A 19,582-nucleotide genomic window follows, 5' to 3' on the forward strand; every position below is an offset into this window, starting at 1 on the left:
ATCCAGACCGCTGAAACTTTCTTCATATCAGCAATAAGGCTGTTTTTCTTTCTCATCATTCATGTGTTCACTGGAGTAGCACTTTTAGTTTCCTTCAAGAACTTTTCCTTTGTATCTATAGCTTGGCTAACTTTTTGGCTCCAAAAGACCTAGCATTTGGCCTATATTGGCTTTTGACATGCCTTCCTCGCTAAGCTTAATCATTTTTAGCTTTTGATTTAAAGTGAGGGGCGTGCAACTCTTCCTTTCACTTGAACACTTAGCGGCCATTGTAGGGTTCTAATTGGGTTAATTTTAATATTTTTGCATCTCAGGAAATAGAGAAGTTCAAGGGGGTGGGTTACTGGGAGAATGGTGGATCGCTGAGGCAGTCAGAACACACACATTTGTTACTAAGCTCATCGTATCATATGGGCGCAGTTCACGGTGCCGCAAAACAATTACAATAGTTACATCAAAGATCACTGATCACAGATCACCATAACAAGTGCAATAATAATGAAAAAGTTTGAAATATTGCAAGAATTACTGAAGTGAGACAGAGATACCAAGTGAGCAAATGTTGCTGGAAATGCCAGGGATAATCTTGCTCAGTACAGGGTTGCCACAAACCTTCAATTTATGAACATCACAGTATCTTCAAAGCACAATGAAGTAAAGTGAAATAAAATGAATGAGGCATGCGGTATCTTCATTGTCCAATATGGCAGCCACTAGCCACTTTTCAAGTTATGCACTTGAAATGTGGCTACTGTGACTGAGGAATGGGGTTGAAATTTGAAACTGTAATTAATTTAACATTGAAAAGTCTCATGTGGGTGGTTGCTGCCAGATTGGATAATGGGTGCTACAGAAGTGTGGAAAATGGAAAGATCTATGTGGACTATGAATTGGAACATGTGGCCTTCCTCGTGAGGGAAGATAAACTTGGATCTTGAAAGAAGGAGTGATGTATTTTAAGTGAAGAGATATAGTAGAAGCTCTGAAGTGGTTGAACATATTGTTTGGGATAAATTTTTTTTATAATAATAAATTTATTTTTTATTGGTGTTCAATTTGCCAACATACAGAATAACACCCAGTGCTCATCCCGTCAAGGGCCCCCCTCAGTGCCTGTCACCCATTCACCGCCACCCCCCGCCCTCCTCCCCTTCCACCACCTCTAGTTCGTTTCCCAGAGTTAGGAGTCTTCGTGCTCTGTCTCCCTTTCTGATATTTCCCACACATTTCTTCTCCCTTCCCTTCTATTCCCTTTCACTTTTTTTTATATTCCCCAAATGAATGAGACCATATAATGTCTGTCCTTCTCTGATTGACTTATTTCACTCAGCATAATACCCTCCAGTTCCATCCACGTTGAAGCAAATGGTGGGTATTTGTTGTTTCTAATGGCTGAGTAATATTTGAAGACTAGAAGTAAAACAGAATTTGAGAACTAGAGATAATAATAATAGTAATAATAATAATAATAATAATAATAATAATAATAATAATAAAAGATATTAGCCGATACTACAAGTCACACACTAATTTAATCTTCATGGCAGTATTATGACTCAGAAAATGCAAATAATTTGCCTAAGGGAACATATTAATATATGGCAGAACTTGGCTTTGAATTAAGGTCTGTCTAGCTCAAAAATTTATGCTCTTACCCACTATACTATACTGTCTAATACTTTGACATGCGAAGAAAGACTCACAAGTAGAAAAATCCCCAAATGTCCTTTATCTGTTAAATGAGTAAACAGATAATGCAACATACCCAACCAATGGAATACTCTTTAACAATATAAACAGTTACAGAATTACAGATAAATGTAAACACTATGGGGGAGTCTCAAATACCTTATGCTAAATGGAAGAAGCCAGATATAAAGAGCTGCATACTGTATGATTACTTCATATGACATTCTAGAAAAGCCAAAATCGTAGGGACAGGAAACAGACCAATGGCTGCCATGAGTTAGGGGTGAAGGGCCGATATTTACTTTAGAAAAAATAAGAAAATTTGGAGGCATGATGAAATAGAGTATCTTTTGATTGTGGTGATGGTTACCTGACACTGTATTTGTCAAACTCATAGACACCCAAACCAGAAAGGGTGAATTTCACTGTATGTGAACTGTACTTCAATAAACTTGACTGAAAAAGAAAGAAAGAGTTACAGTTAGATCCAAGTTTATTTTCACAAAGGCAGGAGGGAATATGGTTGGTTATTTTGAAAAATAAATAATTCTAATTTTTTGTGTCTAAATATATCTTCATATTTATTATACATATTTATGTGTATACACACACACACACAACAGAAAAGTGATGTAGGAATTTAAGACTCTTGAAAGAGATGTGTGTGTGTGTGTGTGTGTGTGTGTCTAAAGCAGTTAAATTTATATTTAATGTGAATTGACACAGTAAATGTTTATTCAACTTGGTGTTTATTTGCCATTGGCATGGGAAAGAGACTGGAGGTAGAAGAGGAAAAGATATTTTAATTAAACTTGAATGGTAAGATGTCATATGATTTATCCCATTTTCTTTTTATTTTGTTTAAGTGAAGAATAACTACCATATGAGGTCACCAGCCCCTTTGAAAGCTTGCTTTAAAATTTCCCAGTACATAATGAAATTCTTGTTTTTACAACAAGCCACTTATAAGAGACAATATAGTATAATGGATGTCTTTTTGCAGATACGGGTTTCCTCTTTTTATATTTCCAAGAAAGCTGTCATGCAGAATTGATTAGCTAAAAGGCTTACATGACTTTGTCTTCATTCATGTTGTGTGTTCATAAAACCGCAGATATATTAAATATTTAAGCAGAGGGGATGTCAAAATATTATACGGTACAGTCTGTTGTCTATGAGCAGATAAGGGGTTATCTCTGTTTTATAATTGAAGAAATTGTTTTATAACAGACATAAAGAGTAGTTAAATAACTTTCCCATGATCACATTTCTAATGCTTAGGGTTTTATGCTTAAAAAGTAATTAATCTTAATAAAGAACTGTAAACACGATTAATTAATGACTATGGTTTAAGCATTTTTCTTGGTTTTCTGCTTTAAGCATTTCTTCAGGTTTAGGCTTTACTAATATCATATATAATAATCCTTCAATAATCCTGGTTAATCTTAAAATAGTCTTCTTAGGGAAAGTGTAAATTACAGGATATGGTTGTTGTTTTTTTAATTCCATTTACTCATGTGGAATTTGAGGTGGTGAATATGAAAACACTTTGCTAGCTACAAAGCCCTGAATGAATGTTATTTTTTTTCCTCTGATTTTATCTTTGAGCCTTGTACTTGTTTTTCCTAGAATCCTGAGTGGTATAATGCATACATTTGCAGAAAAAACTGACATCTGATATTATTTTTTAATAGCTAGGAGGTATTTCTGTTGTGGTACAAATAAATATATAATTAAATATCTACCTCTACTTATAGTAAAATTTCAAAGAGTGATATAATTTATATAATGGAAATAAAATTGCTTGGAACCGATATAAACCCAGTAATTGGTGTCCTGCTTAGTAATCTTCTAGATTATTTAAATACATAATATATCCATGTGTGTGTATCCTGATGACTATGATCGTAGGCAACATTTTCATATTTACCTCCTTTATTTTTCTCCCTGTACTTTCACTTTATAGATATAAAGGGGGAAAGAGATTAGATATAAGTAGGGTTGGAGAACCTGTTGACTCTTAATTGTGTTAGGGCAATGTTAATATCTCCATACCTACATTTCTTAGAACAGTTAATGAAAACTTAAAATCAGAAAACAAAATGGTAACTTTGTTGATTTCATGATTTCTTTTTTAGATCTTCTACTAGATTTAAAGCATTTTGGATATATTCTTTGGCCTTTTCTACCCATCTCTAGTTATTTCTTTTCACAAAATAGAGAAAAATTGTGAAAGGACAGAATTATTTAGGTGTGTGGTAGGAGGTATCAAGCTTACATTGGAAGGCAAACCTTTGGTAATGTTGATGGACAGATGTAAATCCTTGTTGAGAAGTTGGGTTTGATTTTCATTAAGGTCATTTTCTTTTTTTGTGAATTGCTAATTGCAATAGTCATGAGCTGGACCAGTTTAGCTACAGATAACTATAGCCCCAAAGTAGGGATCTGGTCCCATTGTCTCTGTCATTCCCTTGAGGCAGAGATTAAGATAAAATAATGATGGATTTCCATCTTTGAATATGTAAAGTCCTAAAATCACTGGTTATCTGGAAGAGAGAGTGTATTATCTCACGTTGATCAAGTCTGGAAGCTCTGGACAGAGGACTGGTGGCCAAAGAGCTTACAGCGGAGAGCTAGTGGAAATAAGGAGGTGAGGGCCTTTGTACACTCTAAAAGTGAGGTTACTAGCCTAGGGAGATGTATATGGAGTGGGACCCTGTGTCATATTTGGAAAAAGTGTAGTAAACTTGAAGGAAAGTTCTGCTTGGGCTTTCCAATGTGATTTTAGATTCTGTATTTGGGTTCTGCCAAGGTTCTCCTGGTGAGGCATTTACCTTGAGTTAGGCAACATTTTCAATGTGGTTTTAAGGAGATATTTTGATGTATCCCAAAGACAGAGAGAGAGGGAGAGAGAGAGAAAGAGAGAGTAAGAATCTGTGTAAGGTAGCAGTCATTCACTATTGTTTTTCCATTACCAAGGAGGTTAGGATGGTCTTCAGCTCATTACTACGCCTGATCTTTAGGTCTTGGGGATGGTGACTGAAGTTCAGAGTCAAATGTTCCACACATTTCTCAGTTATGAACAGTGATTTTTCCATTTGTATTTACATCAAAAAGCTCTCCAAGAAGCTACGTGAAATATCCTGCTTGGAATTAAGGTCACAATTAAGAGCCAGGTGATCAATCTAGATCAGAGTCTGTGAGAGAAGCATAGCTATGGGCCAGGCTCTAAGTGACTGAGTGCCAGAAAGAGAAAAGGACAAAGATTATGAGGGACATGCCAGGTGAGAAGGCAGGTGGCTCCTGGAACAGTTAGTAGGTCAGGGCGGTAGAGGCTGAATTGGCCTTGGAATACAGACCAGAGAAGTAGCTGAATGCCCCAACTCTGCCATGGTTCTAGAGTTCAAGAGATCCAAGCAGGTGTCTCTCTTGGTTTAACTGTTTGCCTCTCCAAACCCAGACCCTCCTTCATGCCCAGCAACCAGCATCAGAGAGGTAGGAACAGTACTCCCCAGATGATGATTGCAGGGCCCATAAGTAGATTTAGATAGTGACTGGAAAATGGGCATTGGCAAAGGGAAATATGCAGAGTTGTCACCCCACGAGTCTGGCCTGTCCGAGTGGTTCATGGGTAAGGAAGTTTGACAACAATGTTCTAAAAGAGTAGTAAAAAAATCTTAAATAAATTCTTGAGTTAAAAAAAATCTCAGAACCATTTTTTTCAAATAAAATGTCTGTAAAATCCCACTATATCATCCCCTTTAGCAAAATTGTAAAATACAATCATGCTTGCCTTTCATACCCAGTCATTATGGCAGGAGCCTCTACCTGTCAAATGGCTGCAAATCAGCCTGTCTCAAAATGTTCTTTAACAATTCAATTCCCCTACTTGGGATGAGTTACTTAACCTCCTTATACCTCACTTTCCTTCTTGGAAAAGTCAGGATAATATCTACCTAGTAGAGTTCTGGTGAGGATTAAAGGAGTAAATAATTGTAAAGCACTTAGCACTTGGCACATATAATGCTGTAAAAGTGTTAATCTGTTTTTGCTTTGTTTTTGTTTCCTGTTTCTGCCTCATGCATGCCCAAGAATCAGCACCTCCTTCTCCTTGTTTCCTGTTTATCTAGCTTAGGCTCTTCAAGTCACCAGATGGTTGCCTTGGGAGAGCATGCTAGGCTAGATGCCTTCTCCCAGTGAGTGACCACCACTCCACATTTTGGGTTCCAAAGAAGGACATTGTATTACTTTTCTCCAAAGGTGGATGTGGGTCCATCAAAGCCTACTGCATCACTTTGTATGAGACACACACGAGATCTAGGGGTGCTAGTGGGAGAAGATAGCCCAGGGAATGACTCTGGAAAGAAGCCCAAGTCCAGACCCAGTCCAGACTGTTAGGCCAATGCCAACCTCACTCAGCCTCCCCCACATGGCAGGGGCAGCTCATCCTCCTCCACCACAGCCACTCAGCTTCCAGCCTGGGAATCAGGGCCAAACCTTGGCCCCAGATGTGCCTGGCCTACTCTGAAACTTTCCCAGGCTTATTCATGGTGAGAACAGCTGTCCTTTTCTGGGGAGATGCCTTCCTCCTTCACAGGAGTTCAGCCTGGTATGTGGCACCAACTAGAATTCGTAACTAGGCTATCATTGGTGCATTTCGTAATTCTACCCTTATACACAGTTGGGATAAAACAGGGCAAAGTACAGTTGCTTTGGTGGAAATAGGGCAAGAAACCCAAAGTCTCCTCTGCTTGGGCTTCCCCAGCCCATCCCAGCCTGTCAGGCCACTCGGCTGGGTTTAGAATGAAGATGACACCTTTAATGCATCCTTTCTCCTTGGAGTAGTTTATTGACAGTTTCCTCTTTCTGTGTCATTGCTGAATCATTCCTACCTTGGACGAGCCTGCTGCCTGGATAATGAAAAAAAGAAGGAATTTTTTGGTCAGACACTGGGAAAAAGAATGTTCTCCATATACTTAATATTGTAAAGAAGAAATATCTTGAAATATCTTATCCTCGATGCCATCTGCCATAATTCTGTGATGAAACTATTCTCCTCCATATTATGGTTGATGAAAATGGGCGCCTAAAAAAGGTGAAGTTATTTGACCTAGGTCATAGTGCTGCAAAGTGATGGATCTGTATGACGCTAAAGGCCGCATTCTTTCCATTACCACGTCCCATCTGTGGACGCTTCAGGAAATGTACTGTGCTGCTTTAATTTCTGCTATAATATATTATTATGAGCATTAATGCCTTGGGTGGAGAAGCAAATGGAGTTGAGCCTGTGAACCTTGAAAAGCATTTCATAGAAAGTTTGGAGTGGTTCATTGGCAAGTTGAAGTTGGTAAGACTGACATGTTAGAGGCAGAGGACCAGGCCTCATATTACTTCTTGGACAGAGGCATGGAAAAGGAGAAACTTTAGGAACTTTTGGCAGCTCACATCATGTTGTGTATCTCCATGGGCTACAAGATATGCTCCTTTTCCTTTCCTTTCCTTTCCTTTCCTTTCCTTTCCTTTCCTTTCCTTTCCTTTCCTTTCCTTTCCTTTCCTTGTCTCTTCTTCCTTTCTTCTTGGCCATGGAAAAGAATACCATGAAATTTCAATGTAATGTGAGGAACTAGCTATAGCTTTATCACCAGTTTCTGCCTCAGGATCACTTGGCAGTCATAACTTGTTTAAAGTGCAATGTGGTAACCAAAATATGGACATAGTGTTTGCTAACAAAGGTTAAAATATAACATAGCCTATGGGTGCCTGGGTAGCTCAGTTCACTCAGTTCACAATCTCTGGGTCTGCTTGTGGTCTCTCTCTCTCAAATTAAAAAAAAAAAAAAAAAAAAAAATATATATATATATATATATATATATATATATATATATATATATCATAGCCTATTTACATAGCCTATTCACATCTGTGAGGTGGTTAGGATTAAAATTTTTTTTTAAGATTTTATTTATTTATTCATGAGAGACACACAGAGAAAGGCGGAGACATAGGCAGAGGGAGAAGCAGGCTCCCTGCAAGGAGCCCAACGTGGGACTCGATCCCAGCTCTCCGGGATCAGTCCCTGGGCTGAAGGTGGCACCAAACCACTGAGCCACCTGGGCTGCCCAGGATTTAGAATTTATACCAATAGTTGGTAGCTTATGATCTTAAACTTAGTTGCTTAAAACAATTTATATTCGTCAAAAGCAATTACTGGTACCTTTCCCCCGCCTAAAGTTGATGGAAAAAAGTGTCCTAAATAGGACATATAATTGGAAGGAAAATCATCTTAAAATAACACTAAATCTTGGACATGTTGAAGGGCAAATAGTCACATTTCCATGTAGTGTGAAATCTTCATTATATTCAGAACATGACTGACATGTTTATAAGCTAAGGTTCTTTTCAGACCCAAGAATCCTGCAGATGTTTCATCTGGGAGGACTTATGGGCTCTGTGACTTACTTTATTGTTATTGTTAATAATAAAACAAACGGTTTAATTTAGAAATCATTTCTTATCCTTTTCATTGCTTTTTGCACATTTTCTTTGTAGCTTTAAAAGGATCCTTTGTATTTTAATAGTTTACTCACTCCTTCCAACAAAAATAGCTAAAAAATAAAACTACAATAGGCATTGGGAGTACACCAAGTCCTTGGAAGACAAGTTGGTGCCACCAATATTAAAAGGACCACAGAGGCACGGAGAAAATTCTAGAACTGCTTTTGCGTTGATACAGAGAACATTTTGGTAATGTTGCATGCTGCTACTGCAGTGTAAATCTTCTTACATTGTTTAGGAAATTGGAGTCTTTAAAACATGGGCAAATTGTTCTAAGCCGAATATCCAGGAAGCCAAAGGAGTACCCTTATAGATCCTATGAGCTAGCAAGCAAACGTGAGGCTTCATTTTCATGAATGGGCCACACACTGACAGGTTTGACTTTATGTATCTTTTACATGGACTTGTGTTTCATTGCACGCTGGGGGTCCTGGGGTCAGGGATGGATGAAGATCTTGCAGCTGCTGTACTAAGGTGTCAAAGTGTTCCTTTGCCTCTCATATTCCTTATCTTCCCTATCACTTATTTTGCCTATTACCTCCCTTTCAGGGCTTATATACTAGTGCATTTAACACACCAGAGAAAGTCTTAGTAATTTTCTTTTTTTTGTTGTTTTTTTTTTTTGTTTTTTTTTTTTAATTTTTTTATTTATTTATGATAGTCACAGAGAGAGAGAGAGAGGCAGAGACACAGGCAGAGGGAGAAGCAGGCTCCATGCACCGGGAGCCTGACGTGGGATTCGATCCAGGGTCTCCAGGATCACGCCCTGGGCCAAAGGCAGGCGCCAAACTGCTGCGCCATCCAGGGATCCCAAGTCTTAGTAATTTTCATATGATGTTTATAACGTGTTACTACATCCTATTATTTAGAAACGAGTCATTTTGATCACTAGTGGTAAATAGGTTAAAAAGATTCATGAGGTCAAGGGGTCATGCAATTTTTTTTTTCTCTTCATCTGTATTACCAATGAAGAGATGAATGAAGTCCAGCCAGTGCCTGTATCCAGTGGATGTTAGATGGATATCTGATAACTGAATGAAAAAAATTTTATCTGTATCTGGATAGAAAAACTGGAATACATAAGCTTATGAGGCTCTGAAGTTAAGTAGTAGGAAAGTGGAAGATGAGGGACTTGGATTTCGTAGATTTTTGCCATTCTAATTGATCTTTGTTTTCCATAAGACTTTCCTTCCTTTAAAAGTAAATTCTTAACTTGTAAAAATTTGATTATTAGTAGCTGGATTATTTTTTTTCAATGTATTTATCAAACAATAGGAGCAGGTCTCGGTAGGCTTCCTTAGCAAAAGTTCTTCAAGATAATAACTGTCCACTTGAGCCACTTCAGGTTCAAGTAGGTTTTTTCTAGATTCTTTCAAACTGGATGCAGAGACTCTCACAACATCTATGAACAATATGCATTCTATTCATTTAAACTAAAGCAACAGGAAAACCTATTTCAGTAAAATACAATTCAATTTATTGTAACAACTGTGCTCTACTTTACAAGCTTGGGGTACAAATAAGGTCATGTGGTAGTCATCAGTGCTGTTTACCAAATATTTCCAGCTTTCTGCCTTCTGGCGACATGGTAGGACTGCACTTCTTGGCTCTCCTACAGTGAGATGGGACCATGTGACTAGATTTGGCCAACGTGTTGTGAACACAGGGCGTATGTCATTACCAAGCCAAAGCATTAAATATCGGGCCTGAGACCCTACACAGCTCTCATTCCCTTTAGCATGGTGAGTTGGTAAATGCTTGAGATGGTAGCTTCTCTGTCAGCCTGGGTCCCTGAGTGAGTAAAAGGAGCAGAGTCTACTACTGACCCAAAGTCATCATATAGCACATGAGAAAAATGAATCTTTGTTGTTTTAAGCCATTGGGATTTGGGGTTGTTACTGTAGTATCATCTAGCCTATCCTGATGGATACGGCTAATATTTCTCTTATTTTTCCAGCTAACCTTGGAACACTCAAAACACTATCTAATCTGCCTTCTCCATCAATTTGTCCCCCAAAATGCAGTGTTTTATTTTATCCAAAAAGGTCATTAAAAAACTGAAAAGTCTCATCAGTTCACTACTGCCTTTTCTTCATGTCTGCCACAGTGTGCTGGTAGTTTCTCACAAAGTAGCTTTTTTGTCCTCTAGAATGATAATACTCTTGCTGGTCCAGATCCCCCCCATAGGTCCAAGTAGTGCCACATGTCAAGGCATCAGCTGTTTCAATGCCTGCTTACACCCTTAGCTGTTGCCCACTTGTAGCAGTGTGAAAGGATAAGTGGACCACAGCACCCACTATACTGAAACCATACCTCTCTCCCAAGTATGGGTCCATAGCAGGTCCCTCTCTGAGCACTTGATGTTCTAGTCTGTCAGTAGATCATAGAGGCATGATTCATCAGGGAGATTCCAGTGATCTTGGCCATTGATGAAGAAATCAATGCCTTGACCCTTGCTCAGAGACAGAAACATACACAGTAAATTCTAATACACATCAGACTATGTAATTATTGTAAAGCCAGAAACTCTTGTGAAAGGTGATTGAAAGGAGGCTTCATAGAAGTGGTAATTAAGCTGAGTCTCAAAGTTCATGAATTTTTTTTTCCTAGTAGGAAACAGGAGAAGGTCTGTTTGAGTAGACATGAAATTGTTAAGGAAATGGTGAATCCAGGGTGTTTGGAGCAGGCAAGGATCTCATGAGACATACATCTGGAAAGGAGTTTGTTGGGATGCACGGGCAGTGAGAAATAACTGTAGGATATGACTTGGGAAATCTGATGGAAAAGCAGGTGATAGAAGATGATAACTTTGACTGCTGAATGACAACTGCCATCCAAAACACAGTATCTTTGTATACAGCGTGCCGATTTCCAAACTTCTCACACGTGATACGTGACTTCTAGAATTGAGAGTATTCTCTTTAAGCTGAATTGGAAAGAAGGAGCATATTGGATTTTCAAAAAACCAACAAAGGAATAGTGATTCCCAAAGAGGTCATCTTCATCATCTCTGAGACCATATTTGTTTTCCATCCATAATTCTAAACGTGATGGCAGCTGCAGAGGTGAAATTGTGAGCGAAGCCTGAATGCGGCTCACCTTCCTCTTCACTTCCCTCTGAATAAAATGTGGTCTCTTGTTCCTGCCGCTCATTTCAGAAGCCACAGGAAGCAGCCCTGCTTTGTGGTCAGATGCAAGAAAGGGAGGTTGAAACCAATACTTTCAGTGAAGCCTCAGAAGCTGGTGCTGGAGCTGGGCTTGCCACCCCTTACTGTCCTTGCTGTAGGAGACCACAGCTTAGGGTGGGGGTGGGGGAGTGTTTTGAGAAGTCTGTGGGTAGCTTGTGCGTTCTCATTAATTAGGAAATTAGGTTGTTGACTATAAATTGGAGGGTTCGGAATGTCTTTATTTAAAGTCGAGGAAATGAAGCGTGGGAGGTTAGATGATAGCTATGCTTTTTACACCAAATTGCAGTGGTTTACTTGCTTTTGCTTTGGGGGTTACATTAACTTCGGCACCAAAGCTGGCCCCTCGGAAGGCTGTTCAGCCCTCCTCAGGATGGGTTCATTTTACAAGATTTCCTGTGTGACTGTGATTCTGAGTAATCCTAGTAACCTTATTGATTACAAGTCCTTTTTTTCTCTTCCCCCAAACTGCCCATCTAATTTTCTTAAGACTCTCTTACTCTTTCTAGAAACACACTTGAAACCCAACGGTTTTTTATTTATAAATCAAGTTTCTCTAGGCTTACAATTGTGAATAATACATAAGAAGCTCAAATACCATGTCAACTCACTAGAATAATTCCTGGTTTCTAGTCGCACTCTTATTTTTCCCACTTCGGCCCCCCCCATGCCCTTGCTCGGGGCCAAACCCCAGGGTCACAGTTAGGGATAGTGCATTACGTGGCCACCAGGGCCTGCTCTAGGAATCCTGGCATCTGCAGGAAAAGAGCTGGCACCGGGGCTCCTCAAACTCCCTCAAGGTGCCCATGTGGTGCTGGGGTCCCTGCATATATCTTTGTAGGGAAGCTACACCAGGTACTGTCACAATCTCTTCCTGGATGTGTATACAAAACCATTTTATTATTCATCTTCAGGAACCTGTCCTCCAAACAAATAAAAGCAAAAAAAAAAAAAAAAAAAAAAGAAATCCAACAATAGAAGCATAAAAGCCAGAGTTCTTATCTACCCATTCATCAGGTGTGTATAAATGTGATCCCTGCACATCTAAACGCTACTTCATGCAAGTCATCTTTAACCAAACTGAAAAGGATATGCTGAAAAAAATCCCCCCTCCGGAATCCAACATGTCTTTGTTGCTAGATGAATGGGTTATCATTTGCAGGATATCATCCAAGATATTAATTTTGCAAATATCACAAGCTTTATGAGGGAACCTCCGTGCATCAGCTGACTCTCCAGGGCATTCACAGAAGTTTAGGGAATGAAGTCATAACAATCCCCATTCCCTTTGCTCTGGGAGGAGACACAGGAGACTTCGTACTTGACTTCCCATGTGATTCGAAAAATCAAGCCTTGGGGCACCCGGGGGAGCACCCGGGTGGCTCAGTCCGTTAAGCGTCCAACTCTTCATTTCAGCTCAGGTCTTGATCTCCAGGTTGTGACTTGGAGCCCGCATTGGGCTCCACGCCCTGTGTTGGGCTCTATGCCTGGTGTGGAGCCTACTTAAAAAAAAAAAAAAATCAAACCTCAAATACTTTGTGGGAAAAGTGGAATTTGTTAAAGTCAAAGTAAACCACCTTTCTTTTCTTGGTCAACTGGGCATACAAATTCAGAACTTCTAGAGTCAAGGCAGAGATTTTTTTCCTAATTTATGGATTAGATTCAGTTGAATGGGCATTCATTGTGTGTAAAGGAAGTAGGTATGTCCATGGGGTGAGCATGGTGCCCAGGACTTTCTAATTAAAGACAGCTTTGTTTTGTTTTGAAACCATCTTTACTTTGATATGTATGGTATTCCCATGCACTTTTTGGTACCTGTGTTCTGTACTCTGTTCCAATATTTTGCTGGTGGAAACATGACATGTACCTCTGTCATTCTAATAGCAAAATACATGGGATTCTATGAATCTGCCAATTCCAGAAAGAATGAGGAGGACAGTACTGTGTTTTTTAGGTCACATGTTTACACGAAATACAGAACTGCTCATGGTAGCAAGAAAACAAACACACCAGCCTGGATGATACAAAAGGAAACAAATAGCTTCCAGGGTAATAATGACACAAGTCAGAAACATATAGTATTTGGCATCTGGATGTACACTCTCAATATTCCTTGTTATTCAAGTTTATCTTATGTCTTGTTGTGTGGATCTGAAGCTCCTAACCCATCTGACCAGGAACCAAAGGGAGAGATCTTGGGCCTACAGACACCAGGCTCCCCTGTGAACCGTGACCACCCCAGCATGTGTGTCTTTGCCACAAATCCATGCACTGCTGGTGTAATGGATTTCTGAGTGATACAATAATTCTGCTTAGAAGCATTTTCAGAAGGTCTCAGGTGTGTTACGGAAATAATTATGTGAACCACACAATACCCTGGCTTCATGTTGTGGTTCATTAACACAAAATTCCATGATGTGGACTATTGCAGTATCTCACTCTTCACTCTTCCAGTGTTGGAGGATAGCAGCTCTGCTACACAAAGCCCAAGCCTAGAAAATATCACACAAAATCAGATCTACACATTCCAGTCGCCAAATTCAATGTGCATTTGAAAATCCAGAATTGCCCTCTGCCTGGAAGTTTTCATTTTAAAGCATCTAGCATATCTAATTAGAAATAGTTCCTTTGGCCTTTTGTAGACATACGATTTTAATTTTGCACGGAAACGAAAATGTTAATTGATGTCATTATTTTGAAGGCCTCTTCATGTAACAATACTTAGGATTTCAGACGTGGTTCCTACTAAATAATCCCAACTCAACTTTGCTGACTGAAATAGATTTCCTTTGTTTCCTAATCCTGTCTGCTATAATATAGGGTGAGGATATAGGTCTACTCTCAAGCTATGGCTATATTTACTCCAGGCATGAGGACAAACAAACAAACTCAAAAATGTGAGTTACTGAGGCAGTAGGAAGTCCTCTTGGCCTCATGAAAATATACTAGAACATTTCCTTATCTTCTGACATCTTCAGTTCTTTTTGTCATCTACTTCAGTCATTTCCAGGTACACTTTGTCCCCCTTCCGGGGTTTAGCAATGCCATCCTAGCCATTATTTAGATTGGCCCCATCATCCTTTCTGACAGAACTGATGCCCTTAGGATTTGCCCACTTGCTTCCTAAAAGTGACAGGAATCTCCCTAATGCCCTGCATGGCTGCTTCTCAGACCTGTAGTAACAACAGGATTTTGAAATCATTGGGCTGACATCACTATTTTAAGCATAAATAGGTGTGAGGGAACAAAAAACATTCATCTGAGCTTCTTGAGAATGTAAATTTTAAGAGGAATTAGGTATGTTATTCACTTACAGTTATTTTCTAGTTTCATGCTCGTGTTTTTTTGTTTGTTTTTTTGTTTTGTTTTGCTTTTTTAGGATATCCAGCTTCTGCTTTTAGGAGAAATATAATTTAAGAATATAGGAAAAAATATTGATTTAAGTTTGACTTTTTTGATATTCAAACTTTGTGTTCATACAAACGACACAAATGCACAGTGACAACAAAAAGTGCTTTCGTCGGTATGTTTATTTGCCTTAAAGATGACCCATAAAAGAGTGCTTTCCTCTCTACTTGATTTGAAGAAGTCTGTGAGTTTCTAGAAGACAGAGGTTGCATTTGATTAATCTCAGAGTTCTCAGCAGAGTCTAGTACAGTGGTTTAACCTAATAGCAGCTCCATAAGTATTTGTGAAATTAAATTAAGTTCCTGTATAATAAATAGTACTTTTCTAATTGGAAAGTAGTGTTGCAAGTTAGATCACTTGAGATTTTATGCTGAGTTCAGCTGGCTCTAGACCTTGGGCTCTGCAGTTTGGCCCCTAGGGTTGTACAAGGCAGAGGGGCCTGGGGTCCAGGCTAAGGCAAACAGACTGGAAATGGAAGAAACTTGCCATTCTTACTTGCTACATTTCGGTTTTCAAAAATTAATCTATGATCTTTCAAGGCCTTATCAGAATTAATAAATATGAAATTTAACATTTTGTATTTGATGTACATAAACCTGCCACACTGTCTTCCATTTCTAGAGTGATCTTCCCAACATGCAAATCCGATCACATCACTCCCTGTTTAAAACTCTCCAGTGGTTTCTTCTGGCATGGGGATAAGATCATACTGCACAGTAGGACTGGCCACGGGCTACATCAAGCTTGACTCTCCCTACTCCCTGCTCCCCACTCTGTCCCCAGGCAGGAGCACCTGTGGGCTTCCAACAGCCATTCCCCATTACCCCAAGCCCAGTGCAGGGGTAAAATTCTCTATGGACCTCTCGTGTCTGCCTGAGGTGTATTTTGAAGGGAAAAGACAATTTTCCCACACAGTCTTTCTGCATATTAACAAGAGGCCCTTGCTATTTACTCCCTCTGAGCAGGTTTTGGGGTTAACAGAACAGTCTCCCCATAAGGACTGTGATGTTCCTTTGTTCTCCTCAAATGAATCACTGTGGGTTTCCTTGAGAACCACATGAATCTGTTCAACTTATTTTTTATTTTGCCTTTCTAGATCGCTGGCCCTTACTCGTAACAACAGAAGCATCTGTCTCTAGAATGTGGAGTATGTGATACTCTTTCTCCTCTTCTAATAGTTAACCCTCATCAAATGTAAATATCTACTCAGAGGAAGGAGTTTTCCCCCCACTCAGCCTTTTAGTAGCCTGGTGACCTTAATGTCACACTTCTGATACCTCAACTATCTGAAACTAAATCATTAAGAGCAGAAAATAATCTTCTTCAGGTAGGGGGTAGGGGGTAGGGGCATGTGGAAAACCTCTCCCTCTACATTCCCTTCTCTCACTCTTTAGAAGGAAGGCATCAGGAAGTAGGATATGGGTTATACCCTGCACGGGATGCTTTTCTGTAGCTGTCCTGCTAAGTCAGAGCGAGTTGAGGTTTTCTCTTCCAAGAAATCATCACACTCCTGAGTGAACAGAACTGGTGTGCCTGAGATCTGGAAGTTCACAGACACCTCACTGAGAGCAGAGCGCCAGGGAGCAGGCAAGGACAGGAGGTCGGTGTGCTGACCCGGATTTGGAGGCTTTGGTTTATTGAACAACTTCACCCTGGCTCCACCGGTTTTGTGGCCTGGCCTGGCAAGGTATTGGGGGCTGCGCGCCCTCTGCTGGGCAGAGCAACGCTTGCGGCCGCCGCGCAGCACCTGGCCTGGGGAATGTCACGCTTAGGCCAACACAGGGGCAGATTTTCTTCTGGGGGTGATGCTCTGCTGGTCTAAGATGATGGTCATGAAAACAGAGACTTGAGTTTTTGAGGGTGATTTTAAGTCTAATCTGAGCAAACAAAAACTCATTTCATGTTCTACCCCGGTCAACCTCATACTCCCCCATTTCCTCCCTGTGCTGAATGTGTCTTTAATCATGTTGCAATGGCACGGAGTTCAATGGCACAGCACATCAAAGTACGTCTTTGTGCTCAGAGTAAATAGAGTCAGAGGAAGAATCAGTTGCTTACTCACATTTTCTACTTAACGTGGCATATTTGGGGGAGAGTGGAAGATTTTGGCATATGTGAATGCTTTCCCTTATGTTTAACTTAGCTCTTTCTAAACATTATTATTCCGGTATCAGGGCTTAACATTTTATTTGGGTTTCGTGCATTGTTTTTTTTAGTCATTTAACAAACATTAATAGGGACTTATTATATACCAGGCACTGTGAAGGGTGATGTCGAGCCCTAGGAGAGCGAGGAGAGAAGAGATATCTAAGAATCTTGAGATGCTCAGTCTCCAAGGGGCTTTTAGACTTGCAACATTAAAAGGTATGAAGAGAGAAAGGGGTCTAGCAGATTAGATTGTACAGCCGGCGAAGGGACTCAGGGAAAGATTATAGCCAGGAGGGGGAATGACGGCTCTTCACTGTGGAAATCTCTCAGGAAGGTAGAGGATGGATAGAGAGTGGAGGAATGTTAATGTATCTACAGTATTTAAGAAACTGTTGAAATAGAAAAGGAAAAACAAATAAGAATGGGGATCCTGGGAAAGGGACTAACTGGACAACTGCTTAGGAGGTGGACCTGGATGTGGAGGATGAGGAAGATGGAGGAATGAAGGCAGTTTGGCTGGTGGATGATAGTGATACCAGGCTGAGCAGAAGAAGTTTTGGTGTAGCAGGAGTGTGGCATTCAACCTGGGGCATGTTGAATTCACGGTGACTGCACGTAAGGATGTGCCCTAAGTAGACGGAAATATGGGTCATGAGCTCAGAGAGGGGAAATGGATGGCTTACAGGGAGACTGGGGATCTGCCAGCTGGGGCCTGAGGGATCAGTGAGAGAGCCCAGGAAGTCTGCGTGGACAGAGGGAGAGAGGCAAAAATGCAAGGTCTCACACTCCTTCCTCTTTTGCTTAATTGAGTTAGGTAACAATTTCATTACCTGCTTTTTAAATATTAAATGTTGTCGAGCATATGGATTTGGGTAACATTTTTGTCTTAATGAGAGACCTATTGAAAAAGTGAAGGTTTTTTTTTTTTTTTTTTTTTTAAATTGGGCTCCTATATGATCGAGTCCTCATGGAACCTGTTAGCTTTCACATCTAATGCATGTTCTCAAAAAGTCATATTCAATCAGAAATGACTTAAATCTTGATGAACTTGACCTGTGCAAGTTAAAGGCAGGATTAAGTTATATACTTGATAAAGCATCAAAGATTCAGTTCTTTTCGGGTGGGCTTTGCAGTGGGAAAATGGAAAAAGATCTAATTTGTTTTGATCTCAAGGGGGTGGAGATCAATGTTCATTTTAATCTCTATTCATATGTATAACTAGTTCTGGAAAATGCCTAGAATTCTAATCTCTTAACAAGGAGGGAAGGAATTTAGAGATCATGTTGTAAAATTTTATGTTTTATAGATGAGGAAACTGCACAGTAAATTTAAGAAGCACTGCGGGCTGTGTCTTTTTAGGAGATTCATAATTCACTTTGTCTCATTAAAGGCTCTGAGAAGTTCTGCAGGAAAGAACATACTGATTTTGTTTAACTTAGATTTCCCAGTCTTATTTGATGACCAACCCAATCCTTCCCAGAGTTTTAATAGCAGTTCTTAGAGGGTTTCTTTTATAAATAAGTGGACCAATGTAATATTTCCAGCCATTAGCCCCAAAGCTCAATTTATTTACTAAGCATTTATTGATCCCTTAATATTTAGGGGTACCATATTAGTTACTAATGGCACTAGTGATTATTCATAAAATAACAATAAAATAAAATAACATAATAAATAACATAAAATAACAATAATAAAAGTAATTACTACTTGTGAAGGCTTACCAGGTACCAGGAGATTTGCTAAGTATTTTACATATACCATCTCATTTAAGCCTCTCAACCCTGTGAAGGAAGAAGGTGAAGGGACTTTCCTAGAATCATAGACCCAGTGAATTACAGAATTGGTATTTAAATGTAGTTTCTATCTGATTCCACTGCTGACATTCTTAACTACCATAGTTTTCAGCCTAGATAATGTCGCTAAACATTCCCAAGATGGGCTTCAGGTATTTGGGCTTGAGTATCTCCAAACTGTGATGTCTATTGGAAACCCCTGACATCACCTTGACATTGCTGACAAGTCTATATTAGCCAACCAGGGTAGCCTCTTTCTCTCTGTGTCTGAAGCTCTTGTATCAAACAGCCCTTTGTTGGGCTGCAATATCTCATTTCTTCTGCATTACATAATGCAACAGATATGAAGTAGATCAGGATATAGCTAATTTACAACTTTCCTGTATGGTTCCTGAAAGTTCCTTTTTCATTTTTTTTTTTTTTAAGTGGGAAAAATGAGCACTAGATTTTAAATCTTCTTTATACACTCTAGGCAATACTTAAACATTTAACTCTTAGCAATTTGTGTTTTTAATGGAATAGGGTTTTCCTTTTGGGTCATTTTCATAGAGTAACTTTGGTTGTCCAAACATACTCTGAAATACGTTGGGGATTATGGTTTCAACACATGTAAGCCTAAGGCCAAAGTATGAGTAACACAAGATATTTTGTTACATTTCGTGAACAAACCACTGTTTTGTGGTATAATACAAAACATAGCTAAGTAGTTTAGATCACTATCAGGCATTACAAGGTTAGGTTTTCAATTTATGTGATTACTCAAAGCTCATTAGAAGTATATTCTCTAGCTCTAGGGAACAT

The 19,582-nt window shown here is 39.5% G+C and overlaps 1 protein-coding gene across 2 annotated transcripts in view; it reads left to right on the plus strand.

The window, feature by feature from the left end:
* The window catches only part of SUGCT (succinyl-CoA:glutarate-CoA transferase), a 712,850-nt gene that overhangs the window by 455,565 nt on the left and 237,703 nt on the right, over positions 1 to 19,582 (plus strand). The window lies entirely within an intron of this gene.

This window comes from Canis aureus, chromosome 21 (assembly GCF_053574225.1).
Source record: "Canis aureus isolate CA01 chromosome 21, VMU_Caureus_v.1.0, whole genome shotgun sequence".
In the NCBI taxonomy this organism is placed as follows: domain Eukaryota; kingdom Metazoa; phylum Chordata; class Mammalia; order Carnivora; family Canidae; genus Canis; species Canis aureus.